Raw genomic sequence first — 13318 nt, 5'->3', positions numbered from 1 at the left:
TCGGAGTTGCTGGGCCATAGGATATAGAGATGTTTAATTTTGCAAGCTAATGTCAAATTGTTTTCCAAAGTGTGTGTCAAATTTAGTCTTCCCTCAGCAGATTCTGTTTCCATTGATCTTTGCTCTTACCAACATTTGATAATGATAATCATAATTTTTTCAGATGTGCAAAATGCTATTTCATGGTATTCTCAAATTGTATTTCTCTGATCAGCAATGATACAAACATCTTTTCATGTTTTTATTCTCCATGTTTGTTTCATCTTTTGATAAATTCCTGTAGTAACTTTTGCCCATTTTAGCTATTGGTTTGTGGTTTTTACTTATGGATTTGTAGTAGTTTCTAAAAATTATATTCTACAAACTAATCATTTCACAGCTATATGTATTGTAAATACATTGTCTCAATTTCAGGCTTGCCATTTTACTCTTCATAATGAACAGAAGTTCTCATTTTTAATGTAGTCTAATATATTGAACTTATCTTTTCTGGTTAGTATATTTTGCATCTGATTTTTAAAATCCCCTACACTGAGGCCATAAAAATATTTTCCCATTTCTTTCCTAAAAGTTTGTTTTACATTATTTTACAAGTGAGCCAGGAGGAGGGAGTTGAAATAGAATGAAACAGGGATATTTCAATGATTCAACAAATTCTTCTGAGAGCTTATACTGTTCGAGTTATTGCACTAAGGGCTGGGTCTTTCATTGACTCATTTATATTTACCTCTTTAAATACAAACACTTCGGTCTAGCCTTCTCTCCCATATATCAGAAATTTGTACTGATGATCATAACCTAGAGAGTAATTAGAACAAATTTCTTAGATCGCATGTACCAATGTTAATTGAGTTGTGTCTAGCACTCTGGTTTTATTTAACTATCATTACCCATATTGCCACACCGCTAGGCCCTGACTTTTTTAGGTTTCACAGAAAATCTAGACTTTTTATGCAGGGTAGAGACTACATGTATATAAAAAAGTGCCTTCCATGGTTTACAAAGTAGGTTACTACTTCATTAATGACTGTCTTGTAAGGAGAAAAAAACAACTACATGGTAATCTGGAATAACAACAACGAAAAAGCACTTTAGATTTTTTTAGGAGCTTTATTCAGGATATTGGACTTAGTGCCTTATTTTTTTTCCAAAGCCATTGCAAAAACACTACATCAAATAAGCAAGCTCCTCACACCCTCTGAGCACCAGATGTTAAACTAGGAAGTGTTTAGATGGTAAAACAATGAAAACAATAAGAAACTATACCTCTTTATTTCTATGTAATACAGAGGGTACTGTGATATTCCTTACAGATAGTTTCTACTAAAATAAGGAGCACTATAGTAAATACACTGCAATAGCTATCTTCCAGATGAAGGTGATGGCATATCTCAGAATGGTCTGTTGTCCAAAGAGGTGACTTCAAGTTCTGGGAACTGGTGAACATTTTCTTGTGAAATATTTATGATGTGGACTTAAATTATATTCGCTATGGATGTGTTCTGAATATAAACTTAGAAAATTAATTGCTTTCCTCTCAGAGAAGCTAACATTTCTCTTCCATTTCTTTTCATGTGCCTACTTGGTCTAGGAGCAGGAGAGCACTTTGAAAGCTAAGTATGTGACTTCGTGCTTCCTGATTAATATCTATCAAATCATTTTGATAAACTCTTCTATTGATTCTAAGAAAACTTCAAGTTTCAAATGCTTATGAATTCAAAAACAAACTATAGGTCAGACCATTGCACCTATTCAACTCTCAGTAGAGGATCACCAGAAAGACTGCTTATGCTTGACTTTGGAAATTTCAACACAAATACCTATGGTTGGTTTGTAATGTTGACACCATTGCCATCCCATATCCAGAGATACAACATTCAGAACCCATGCCTATAAAATGGACATGTAAGTAGAAACTTCTTCAGAGTGACTGTAAGAGAGTGACTGACTATCCTTCAGTCACAAGCCATGGTTGGTGTTTACAGGGTTTGTGGCTATCAGAAACTCAATTGAGACCCATTGGCCACATTTCAAAATGATCCACCTTATCTCCCACTGGTCACTGTCAATGCTATGTCACATTGTTTGAGTATATTGTGTATATTTATAACAATTCTGATCCCCTGCTTTGTGGTTGGTCTGCTTCAGCTCACCACACAAATATCATCTACCTTCCACAGACAATAAGACACATGATAAAATCCACAAGAATGATACTCCTGATAAGATGGCAGTGTCCTTAAAACATAACAAGTTTATTTTATTTTACAAGCCATAATTTTTATCACTAAAATGTTCCTGCAATGGAGAAGCAACTTTCATAATAGCAGTGATATGATATTACATTTGGAAAATTCTTCACCTTTTAATACGTCTCGTCTTATCTGATTCCTACAATAACTCTATGGTAAGTACAACAGGTATCATGTGCCCCAATTAACAAATAAGAAACTAATACCAAGAGAAGGTTAAGTGACTTGCTTGGACACAAAAATTTTTGTAAATAGCTAGGCCACACTGAAGGACACAGATTATTGTCTGTACTTTTTAAAAATAGGATAATTTGAAATAAACTGTGTTTTCTCAACTTTTCCCATAAGCCGCAGGATAGCAAAAAAGGCCCTACAGGAATGCACATGGGATCAAAGACATCCATCATCACTTAAACTGGAGCAACCCTGCTTTTTTTCTAATTGTTTTATATTTGAGCTCTGCATAAGATTTCTTATGAAAAAAATAGTGCATGGGTACAAAAAGAATAAAAAGGTTTAAAAAACACTGGAATAAATTATCTCCACCTCCGACTTTCTTTCTCTGATTAGTCAAGTGCTAATTAGTGAAAGGTCCATCTGTTCCCCATTTATGACTTCATTGTTGCTGTAGTATATTATAGTCATTTTGGCCATTTACTCATCTATAAAATAAAATCATACTATTTTCACTAACAAGTACAAGTGTAAATTTCTAAACACACACACATATACACATGTGGTTTTGATTTAGCATCTGTGTGTTTGAAGACCATGATCACATAATCTTGCAAGTGACAGAAAATCTAGGTTGTTCCATTCAATTTTAGAGGGTTGATGGTTCATAAGGACAACTAGGATACTTTTATTCACCACTAAGTAATACAGAATTGTACAGGTACTGATGATGACATCAGCTGTCATCAAGCTGTGGGGAGAAAAGGTGTGATGATTTAAGAAAAAAAATGTGCAGACCAAGCAGATTTTCATGTGTTTGGAAGTTTCTCAGTTGCGCTAGGGATGGGTTTAGCCTATTTTTCTAGGTAGCAAGGGCAAAATCATAGATATAAAGTAATAGTTCAAAAATACTGTCATTATACAAACAGCAAATAATTAGAAAATGAAAAAAAAATTAAATGCTTTTACAGTTACAAAAATATTTAATAGACAAGGATGAATTTAACAAAAGATAGGTAAAACTTCTAACCCCAAAACTACAAAACATTGTGAAGAAATTTAAAAGGACCCCAGTAAATGGAAATTGGAAGAGTCAAATTGTTAAGATGACAACTCTCCCTATGAACTGATAGATTCAAAGTAATACCAGTCATAATTCTACTAGGCTTTTTTGTAGAAATTGACAGGCTGAGTATAAAATTTATATAGAAAGGTAAGGGACCTAGAGTATCTAAGGAATTTGGGAGAAAAAAATGAAGCTGGATATCTTACACAACATGACAAGTACATACTACAAAACTCCAGTAATCAAGAAACCATTGTGCTGGCAATACAGATTGGCAAACAGACCAAGGGAACAGAATGGAGAATTCAGAACTAGACACAGGCTTCTGTGGTTATTTGATTTTGACAAAAGGGATAAAGTAATAAAATTGTTGAAGAAAAGTCTTTTTAAAACCTACATTAGAATAACTGAGTATCTATATAGAGGAGGGGATCAGGGGAGACAGGGATAACCTTGACCTCAACTTTACACTAGATGTAAAAATTAATTTAGGTAGATCATAGACCTAAATATAAAAGTTAAAATTATAAATCATAGACTAGAAACATAGGAAAATGTCTTTTGACCTGGAGGCAGTCAAGGATTTCTTATCACAGAAAGTAAAAACCATTAAAAAAATGATATATCATCAAAATCAAAAATTTCTCATCAAAACACAAATTTAAGAAAATAAGCCACAGACTCGAAGAACGTAATTGCAAAATGAAGTGATTATAGAAGACTGATGTTCGTGATATATTAAAAACAATACTTACACATCAGTAATAAAAAGACCAACAACTAAATTAAAAATCAGATAATAATTTGAACAGACACTTTACAAAAGAAGATACACAAATGGGGTGATAAGTGCATGAGTAAATGCTCAACACCGATCATCAAGGAAATGCAGATTAAAACCATGATGAAATTCCACTCTACACTTAACATTCTTGCTAAAATTAAAAAGACTGACAACATTAAATGTTGTCAAGGATGTAAAGTCATTGGAAGTCTCATGTATCGATGATAAAGTAAAAATGTTAAAACCAACTTTGGAGAAATGACTAGAATTTCTCATAAACATACACCATCATGAAGAACCACCAATTCTAAGCATTTACCAAAGGGAAATTAAAACATACATTCACAAAGTGACAGTACAAGAATGGTTGTATTAGGTATCTGTTGCTGCATAACTAATTACCACAAACTTAGTGGCTTAAAACAACACATAATTATTATCTAACAGTTTTTGTGGGTCAGGAACCAAGCACATCTTAACTGGGTCCTCCACTTAGCGTTTCACATGACAGCAATCAAAGTGTCAGCTGGGATGCATTTTATCTTGAGGCTCAACTGGGAAAGAATCCTCTTTAAATCTCATTCAAGTTGTTGGAAGAATTAATTTCCCTGTGGTTGTGGAGTTGAAGGCCCAGCTTCAGTCTTACTGTTTGTTTGAGGTTACCTTTATCTCCTTGCCATGTGGTCTTCTCATTTTGACTGCTCATTTCTTTCAAGCTGAGTAAGGAGAGAGAGTCCCTAGAAAGAGAATACTAGCAAGACAGGAACTCCTATGACAACGAATTATGGGAGTGACATACCGTCACTCTTACCATATTCTCTGCGCATCTGGAGCGTCCGGGTTCATGCCCCAGTCCAGGAAGATCCCACATGCCGCAGAGTGGCTAGGCCCGTGAGCCATGGCCTCTGAGCCTGTGCGTCCAGAGCCTGTGCTCCACAACGGGAGAGGCCACAACAGTGAGAGACCAGCGTACTGCAAAAAATAAAAAATAAAAATAAAAAAAATAATATCTCAAAGAGACATACTTTGGGGTGGCAAATTCTTCTTCCCTTCATTATCATCATGTCAAAATTACTCTATTTATGGATTTATCTTTCTATCTTTCACCTATATTATCTATTATTTGCTGAACCATCTGAAATAAAGTTTCAGATAGCATAAAACTTCATTTTTAATATGTCTGCATGTATCTCCTGAGAACAAGGAAATTATCTTAAATAACCACAACATCAGAGTCACATCAAACAAGTTTAACATTGTTAAATAGAGTCTATATTCAAATTTCTTCAACTGTTTCCCCAAAGTTCTTTAGAGTTTTATTTTTAAATCTAGGGTCCATTCAAAAGTCACTTATTGTATTTGATTTTTTATATCTCTTTAGCTTCCTTTGATCTAGAATAGCACTTCTTGCCTTTTTTGATTTTATAAAATTGGCTTTTTTTTTTTTTTTTTTTTTTTGCAGTACACAGGCCTTTCACTGCTGTGGCCTCTCCCGTTTCAGAGCACAGGCTCCAGATGCGCAGGCTCAGCGGCCATGGCTCACGGGCCTAGCTGCTCCGTGGCATGTGGGATCCTCCCAGACCGGGGCACAAACCTGTGTCCCCTGCATCGGCAGGCGGACTCCCAACCACTGCGCCACTAGGGAAACCCGATATATTAATTATTTTAAGCTGGTTACTTTTTAAAAAACAGCAGACATAGGAAAAACTCTGAAAACCAAGTAAGAATTACCCTTCTGTGAGAAACATTTACATTTATAAGGAAAATCTCCATTTGCTGTACCAGGAAGAAGAGGATGACCAAATCTCTAGAAACTCTTATCAATGGAGAAAGCAATGACTTAAGTCTGATCACAATCACCCTTGTTTACTGTGTTTTCCCTGGTTACCTCCCACAACTGGGTCTGCCCACCCTCAACACCCTCTTTTGTCTTTAGCTGAAGATGATATTTAAGGTGAAGATTTTGGCCATTTTGGAGATTTACTTAGCTCTCCCAGGTCTCTCTCATGTATACATGTTGTTACATTTTTGTTTGATTTTCTCCTGTTAACCTGTCTCATGTCAACTTAATTCTTAGACCAGTCAGAATGACGTAGAAGGGTAGAGAAAAATTTTTTCCTCCCCAACAATAATAATTGGTGAATCTAAGTTAAGGGTATGCATGCTCTTCTTTCAACTTTTATGCAGGTTCAAAATTGTTCAAAATAAAAATTGGTGGGGCTGTAGTTTCACAATTAGCCACGATGGAGTACCTAGTACCAGACTAGCCCTCCCACTGTAAATAACTATAAAATTTGACAAAATATATGGAACAATAGTTTGCAGATACTACACTATAGGTGGTACAGGTTCTGATTTGCTGACAAAAGAGAAACACAGGAAGTGAGCCCAATTATTGCCCTGATTTTCTGCCAAGAGGCACTTTCCAGACTGCTTTCAGAGAGGTGGAACACAGAGCATGGCAATCTTGCCAACCTGAAGAAATAGAGTTCAGAGTTAGGTGCTGTGTAGGTGGCTGGAATTTGTGAAGCAAGATAACAGACAAGGAGGAGCTATGCAGAGAAGAAGTTCTAGAAATCCACAGAACAGCCCCAATGAGTCTTTAGCAGAATACTAAGCCACATTTTTGCAATGCAGAAAACAACTATTGAGGATTCATTAATTGAATGGAGATTACAGAATTTTCAAAGTACTAGTAGTCATTCAAATTCTGATTCACCAGATAGAAAAGACATTCCTGAATATCACAGATTCAGATGAGATATACACATAAGATTTAGTTGCACACCTAAGGCATAAGGCTACTTCTGAAAGCAGTTCTTTTATCTCTTTCCTGTTTGCCCATTTCTGTTCCCCTGTAACCTTGAAAGAACCTAATTATAGGAATGAGATCACTAGGCAATTTAAACTAACTCCTGACATGCTCTCCAGAATGCACACCATGTTTGTCTAACATGTTAATTCTTTTCCTAGATTAAAAGAAATAAGAGTGACTACTTCTCTACCCCCAACAGCCCCCATAGCAATCCTGCAGGCAGATCACGCAGGCAAGATAACATCTGAAGAGAGTGTCAGCCAGTCTGCAAGCAATGGAGAATGATGAAGAACCCAACCTCCTGCCTTGATGATTCACTGAGATTCTTTCTGGCCTTTTTCCCTTTAAAAACTGTCATGACTGAGCAAAATCTTTGGAGTTGCTATTAGGACACAAGTCCACCTTCCCCCCAGATTGCCAGCTTTTTTGATTAAAGCAACTTTCCTTTCTACTGACACTTGCCTCCTGAATTATTGTCTTTTGAGCAGTAAGCAGCCAAACCTGAGTTCGGTAACATTTCAACTCTAGAACAAGCACTACTCTACATCTGCCAGAACAAAGCTTAAAACATGCCTCAGAAAATCAAGCTGGTACACAAGTAAACTAATTACCTGCCAGAACAAAATTTAATATGCCCATAAGTAAAGCACTGAAGAACTGATAAAATATCCAGAAAGAAAGATATGCAATATTTACTTTAATAATCAGAGAGCTGCTCAGTTTCCAGTGAGGGTCCTAAAATGTTTTCAGTATTGCATAAATTGTTTTACGTAGCTCAGCTTGGCTGGTGAATCCTTCTAATTTGAATAATTCCCCAGTGAAAATAAAATATAATAGTACAATGATACACACAAGATACACTTTTTGTTAGTAAACAACACCTGAAAAGATGGCAACTCAAAATAGAAGAACATGTAGTTCTCCACTAAGAATGAATGAAAACTGAAGTTGGAACTCACAAAATGTTTCCAAGAATATATAGAAAATGCCAAGGCACTTTGAGCCATGATAATATTCTAGACAATTTCTATCATGGCCATTGCACCCAATGTTTCCAAAACAATTTCTGATTTGGATTGGTTGAGTTAGACCACTCTCCTTACTAGCTTTGTTTATGTTCCAAAGTCCTGTTTGATTTTAAGCAAAAATAGCAAACATACATCTTGACACCTTGAGGAGGCTGAAACTGGAAGATGATATACACCATGCCATCAGAGACAAAAATACATTTTAGGATAGCTTCCTAACAATAATTGTCTTACACAGCATTTTTTAGGATATGGAACAGCTGTCAATCACCAGCATCTACAAATCTATTTGAAAATTTGTGATGCTCAATTAAAAACCTGGAACTTTCATCCAACACTATATTAAAGATGAAGTACCTCAGTGAGAAATACTTTTTATAGAACCTGCCTCAAATATTTGAAGAAGGAAAAGAGCCTGAAGTGGTAAACTCTCTGCTTTCTTCACAGAGCCTACCTGATTTTTGATTTCCATGTTTTCTGCAAGAGCTTAATTGAACCACATTGTTTTGACTTTTCACTTTCAATTAACATCTTCTACAAAGTGTGAATTCACAGAGCCTGGTTTGACAGTTTCATACTTAACAAGAAAGTTTCTGCAAGTCTGTTTTGAATTTAAATGAAAAAATGCTGTAGATATCAAGTTACAGCTGAAAGAAATAAGTACCAAACTAGCTTAAGTTTACTTCTATTAGAAAGGGGCACTTGAATTTAATTTGACTAAAATAATCTGTCTCTCTCTGCTATTTAGAAATATGTGTTTTGTATGTAGTGTTTTGATTCTAGGCTACATAAAATAGGGTACACTCTGAAATACTACACTGCTATATCAAAAATATCAGTAGAAAAATCATTTCAGAGTGCATCCCACCTGGCCCTTGGCAGTGCCCCTGGAGCACTCCAGGTCAGCTTTCAGGTGCTGGAGACCTAGCAATGGTGTCATCTCCTGTTCCCTGTGAGACCCTCGGGTCCCCACTGCAGTGGTGCTTCTGCTAAACCATTGAAGTGATAAGGAGTAACAGACTCCACCAGCCAGGAAATGCCTCCAGTGAACATTTTCTAACAACAACAGACTGAGCAAAAAGGGAGAGAAGCAAAAACAAGGACCTGGAATGAAGTGGCTCTTTGGAGCTAACTCCCATCTTCCCCATCACTCCCAGCCCTTGTTGAGGAGCCTCTGACACCACTGAGCCTACATATAAAAGGCAAGTCTTTGCATCCTTAATCTGTACCTGAAGTTCAATTCTGTTCCTGAGAGGGAGAGCAAAGACTGTTCAGGAGCACAGGAGCCATCATTTCTGGCTGAATTAGGACCTCAAGAGGGAACCTCAGAAGAGACAGCACACACAATTAAGAGGGGGTGCCTTCAAGATGGCAGAGGAGTAAGACGTGGAGATCACCTTCCTTCCCACAAATACATCAAAACTATACCTACTTACATGTGGTACAACTCCTAAAGAACAGTTACTGAATGCTGGCAGAAGACTTCAGACTTCCCAAAAGATGCCCTCAGGCAACCTACACACAGAGACGGGGCCATCTCCAAAGCTGAACACCAGGAGCTGTGTGAACAAAGAAAGGGAAATTTCTCCCAGCAGCCTCAGGAGCAGCAGATTAAATCTCCACAGTCAACTTGATGTACCCTGCATCTGTGGAATACCTGAATAGACAAAGAATCATCCCAAAATTGAGGAGATGGACTTTGAGAGCAGCTACAGACTTGCATTAGCTTTCTGCATCTAATTTGTTTCTGGTTTTATGTGTATCTTAGTTTAGAAGTTAGAGCTGATTATCATTGGTAGATTTGTTTATTGATTTGGTTGCACTCTTCCTTTTTTAATTTATATATATATATATATTTCCTTTTTCTCTTTTTGTGAGTGTATATGAGTATCATTCTTTGTGTGATTTTGTCTGTATAGCTCTATTTTGCATTTGTCCTAGTGTTCTGACTGCATTTTTTGTTATTTTTGTTTGTTTTGCTTTATTTTTTTAGTATAGTTTTAGTGCTTGTTACCATTAGAAGATTTATTTTTTGATTTGGTTGCTCTCTTCTTTCTTTCTCTCTTTTTTTAATTAACTTTTTTATAATATTTTTTCTATTTTAATAACTTTATTTTATTTATTATTACTTTTTCTTGCTTTCTTTCTGTTTTTCCACCCTTTTCTTCTGAGACGTGTGGCTGAGAGGGTCTTGGTGCTCTGGCCGATTGTCAAGCCTGAGCCTCTGAGGTGGGAGAGCCAAGCTCAGGACATTGGTAGACCAGAGGCCTCCCAGCCCCACATAATATCAATGGGCAAAAGCTCTCCCAGAGATCTCCATCTCAACGCTAAGACCCAGCACCACTCAACAACCAGCAACCTACAGTGCTGGACACCCTATGGAAAAAAGTAGCAAGACAGGAACACAAACCCAACCATTAGGAGAGAGGCGGCCTGAATTCATAAGTTCACAGACACCACAAAACACACCACAGGATGTGGTCCTGACCACCAGAAAGACAAGATCCAGCCTCATCCACCAGAACACAGGCACCAGTCCCCTCCACCAGGAAGCCTACACAACCCACTGAACCAACCTCAGCCACTGGGGGCAGACACCGAAAATAGCAGGAACTACAAACTTGCAGCCTGTAAAATGGAGACCCAAAACACAGTGAGTTAAGCAAAATGAGAAGACAGAGAAATACACAGCAGATGAAGGAGCAAGGCAAAAACCCACCACACTGAACAAATGAAGGGGAAATAGGCAGTCTACCTGAAAAATAATTCAGAGTAATGATAGTAAAGATGATACAAAATTTTGGAAACAGAATGGAGAAATTACAAGAAACGTTTAACAAGGACCTACAAGGACTAAAGAGCAAACAAACAATGATGAACAAGACAATAAATGAAATTTAAAATTCTCTAGAAGGGATCAATAGCAGAATAATTGAGGCAGAAAACAGATAAATGACCTGGAAGATAAAATAGTGGAAATAACTACTACAGAGCAGAATAAAGAAAAAAGAATGAAAAGAGTTGAGAACATACTCTGAGACTTCTGGGACAACATTAAACGCAACAACATTTGAATTACAGGGGTCCCAGAAGAAGAAGAGAAAAAGAAAGGGACTGAGAAAATATTTGAAGAGATTATAGTTGAAAACTTCCCTGATATGGGAAAGAAAATAGTCAATCAAGTCCAGGAATTGCAGAGTCCTATACAGGATAAATCCAAGGAGAAACATGCAAAGACACCTTAATCAAACTATCAAAAATTAAATACAAACAAAAAATATTAAAAGCATCAAGGGAAAAGCAACAAATAATATACAAGGGAATCCCCTTAAGGTTAATAGCTGCTCTTTCAGCAGAAACTCTGCAAGCCAGAAGGGGGTGGCAAGACATTTAAAGTAATGAAAGGGAAAAACCTACAACCAAGATGACTCTACCCAGCAAGGATGTCATTCAGATTCGACCGAGAAATTAAAACCTTTACAGACAAGCAAAAGCTAAGAGAATTCAGCACCACCAAACCAGCTTTACAACAAATGCTAAAGGAACTTCTCTAGGTAGGAAACAAAAGAGAAGAAAAAGACCTACAATTACAAACCCAAAACAATTAAGGAAATGGTAATAGGAACGTACATATTGATAACTACTTTAAATGTAAAAGGATTAAATGTTCCCATCAAAACACATAGACTGGCTGAATGGATAAAAAAACAAGATCTGTATATGTGCTGTCTACAAGAGGAACACTTCAGACCGAGGGACACATACAGACTGAAAATGAGGGGATGGAAAACAATATTCCATGCAAATGGAAACCAAAAGAAAGCTAGAATAGCAGTTCTCATATCAGAAAAATAGACTTTAAAACAAAGACTATTACAAGAGACAAAGAAGGACACTACATAATGATCAATCCAAGAGGAAGATATAACAATTGTAAATATTTATGCAAGCAACATAGGAGCACTTCAATACATAAGGCAAATGCTAACAGCCATAAAAGGGAAAATTGACAGTAACACAATCATAGAAGGGGACATTAGCACCCCACTTTCACTAATGGACAGATCGTCCAAAATGAAAATAAATAACGAATCACAAGCTATAAATGATACATTAAACAAGATGGACTGAATTAATATTAATAGGACATTCCATCCAAAAACAACAGAATACACTTTCCTCTCAAGTACTCATGGAACATTCTCCAGGATAGATCGTACCTTGGGCCACAAATCAAACCTTGGTAAATTTAAGTAAATTGAAACTATATTGAGTATCTTTTCTGACAACAACGTTATGAGACTACATATCAATTACAGGAAATAATCTGTACAAAATACAAACACATGGAGGCTAAACAATACACTACTAAATAACCAAGAGATCACTAAAGAAATCAAAGAGGAAATCAAAAACTACCTAGAAACAAATGACAATGAACACATGACAACCCAAAACCTATGGGATGCAGAAAAAGCAGTTCTAAGAGGCAAGTTTATAGCAATACAATCCTACCTCAAGAAACAAGAAACATCTCACATAAACAACCTAACATTATATCTGAAGCAATTAGAGAAAGAAGAACAACAACAACAAAAAAAACAAAGTTAGCAGAAGAAAAGAAATCATAAAGATCAGTTCAGAAATAAATGAAAAACAAATGAAGGAAATGATAGCAAAGATCAATAAAACTAAAAGCTGGTTCTTTGAGAAGATAAACATAATTGATAAAACATTAGCCAGACTCATCAAGAAAAAAAAATAGAAGAGTAAAATCAATAGAATTAGAAATGAAAAAGGATAAGTAACAACTGACACTGAAGAAATACAAAGGATCATGAGAGATTAAAACAAGCAGCTATATGTCAATAAAATGGACAAACTGGAAGAAATGGACAAATTCTAAGAAAAGAACAACATTCTGAGACTGAAACAGGAAGAAATAGAAAATATAAACAGACCAATCACAAGCATTGATATTGAGACTGTGATTTAAAATATTCCAACAAATGAAAGCCCAGATGGGTTCACAGGTGAATTCTGTCAAACATTTAGAGAAGAGCTAACCCCCATCCTTCTCAAACTCTTCCAAATATAGCAGAGGGAGGAACACTCCCAAACTCATTCTACAAGGCCACCATCATCCTAATAACAAAGCCAGACAAAGATGTCACAAAGAAACAAAGCTACAGGCCAATA

The sequence above is a fragment of the Orcinus orca genome, chromosome X, assembly GCF_937001465.1.
Source record: "Orcinus orca chromosome X, mOrcOrc1.1, whole genome shotgun sequence".
Taxonomy (NCBI): domain Eukaryota; kingdom Metazoa; phylum Chordata; class Mammalia; order Artiodactyla; family Delphinidae; genus Orcinus; species Orcinus orca.
The sequence above is the reverse complement of the archived record's forward strand: the minus strand, read 5'-3'. Positions refer to the sequence as shown.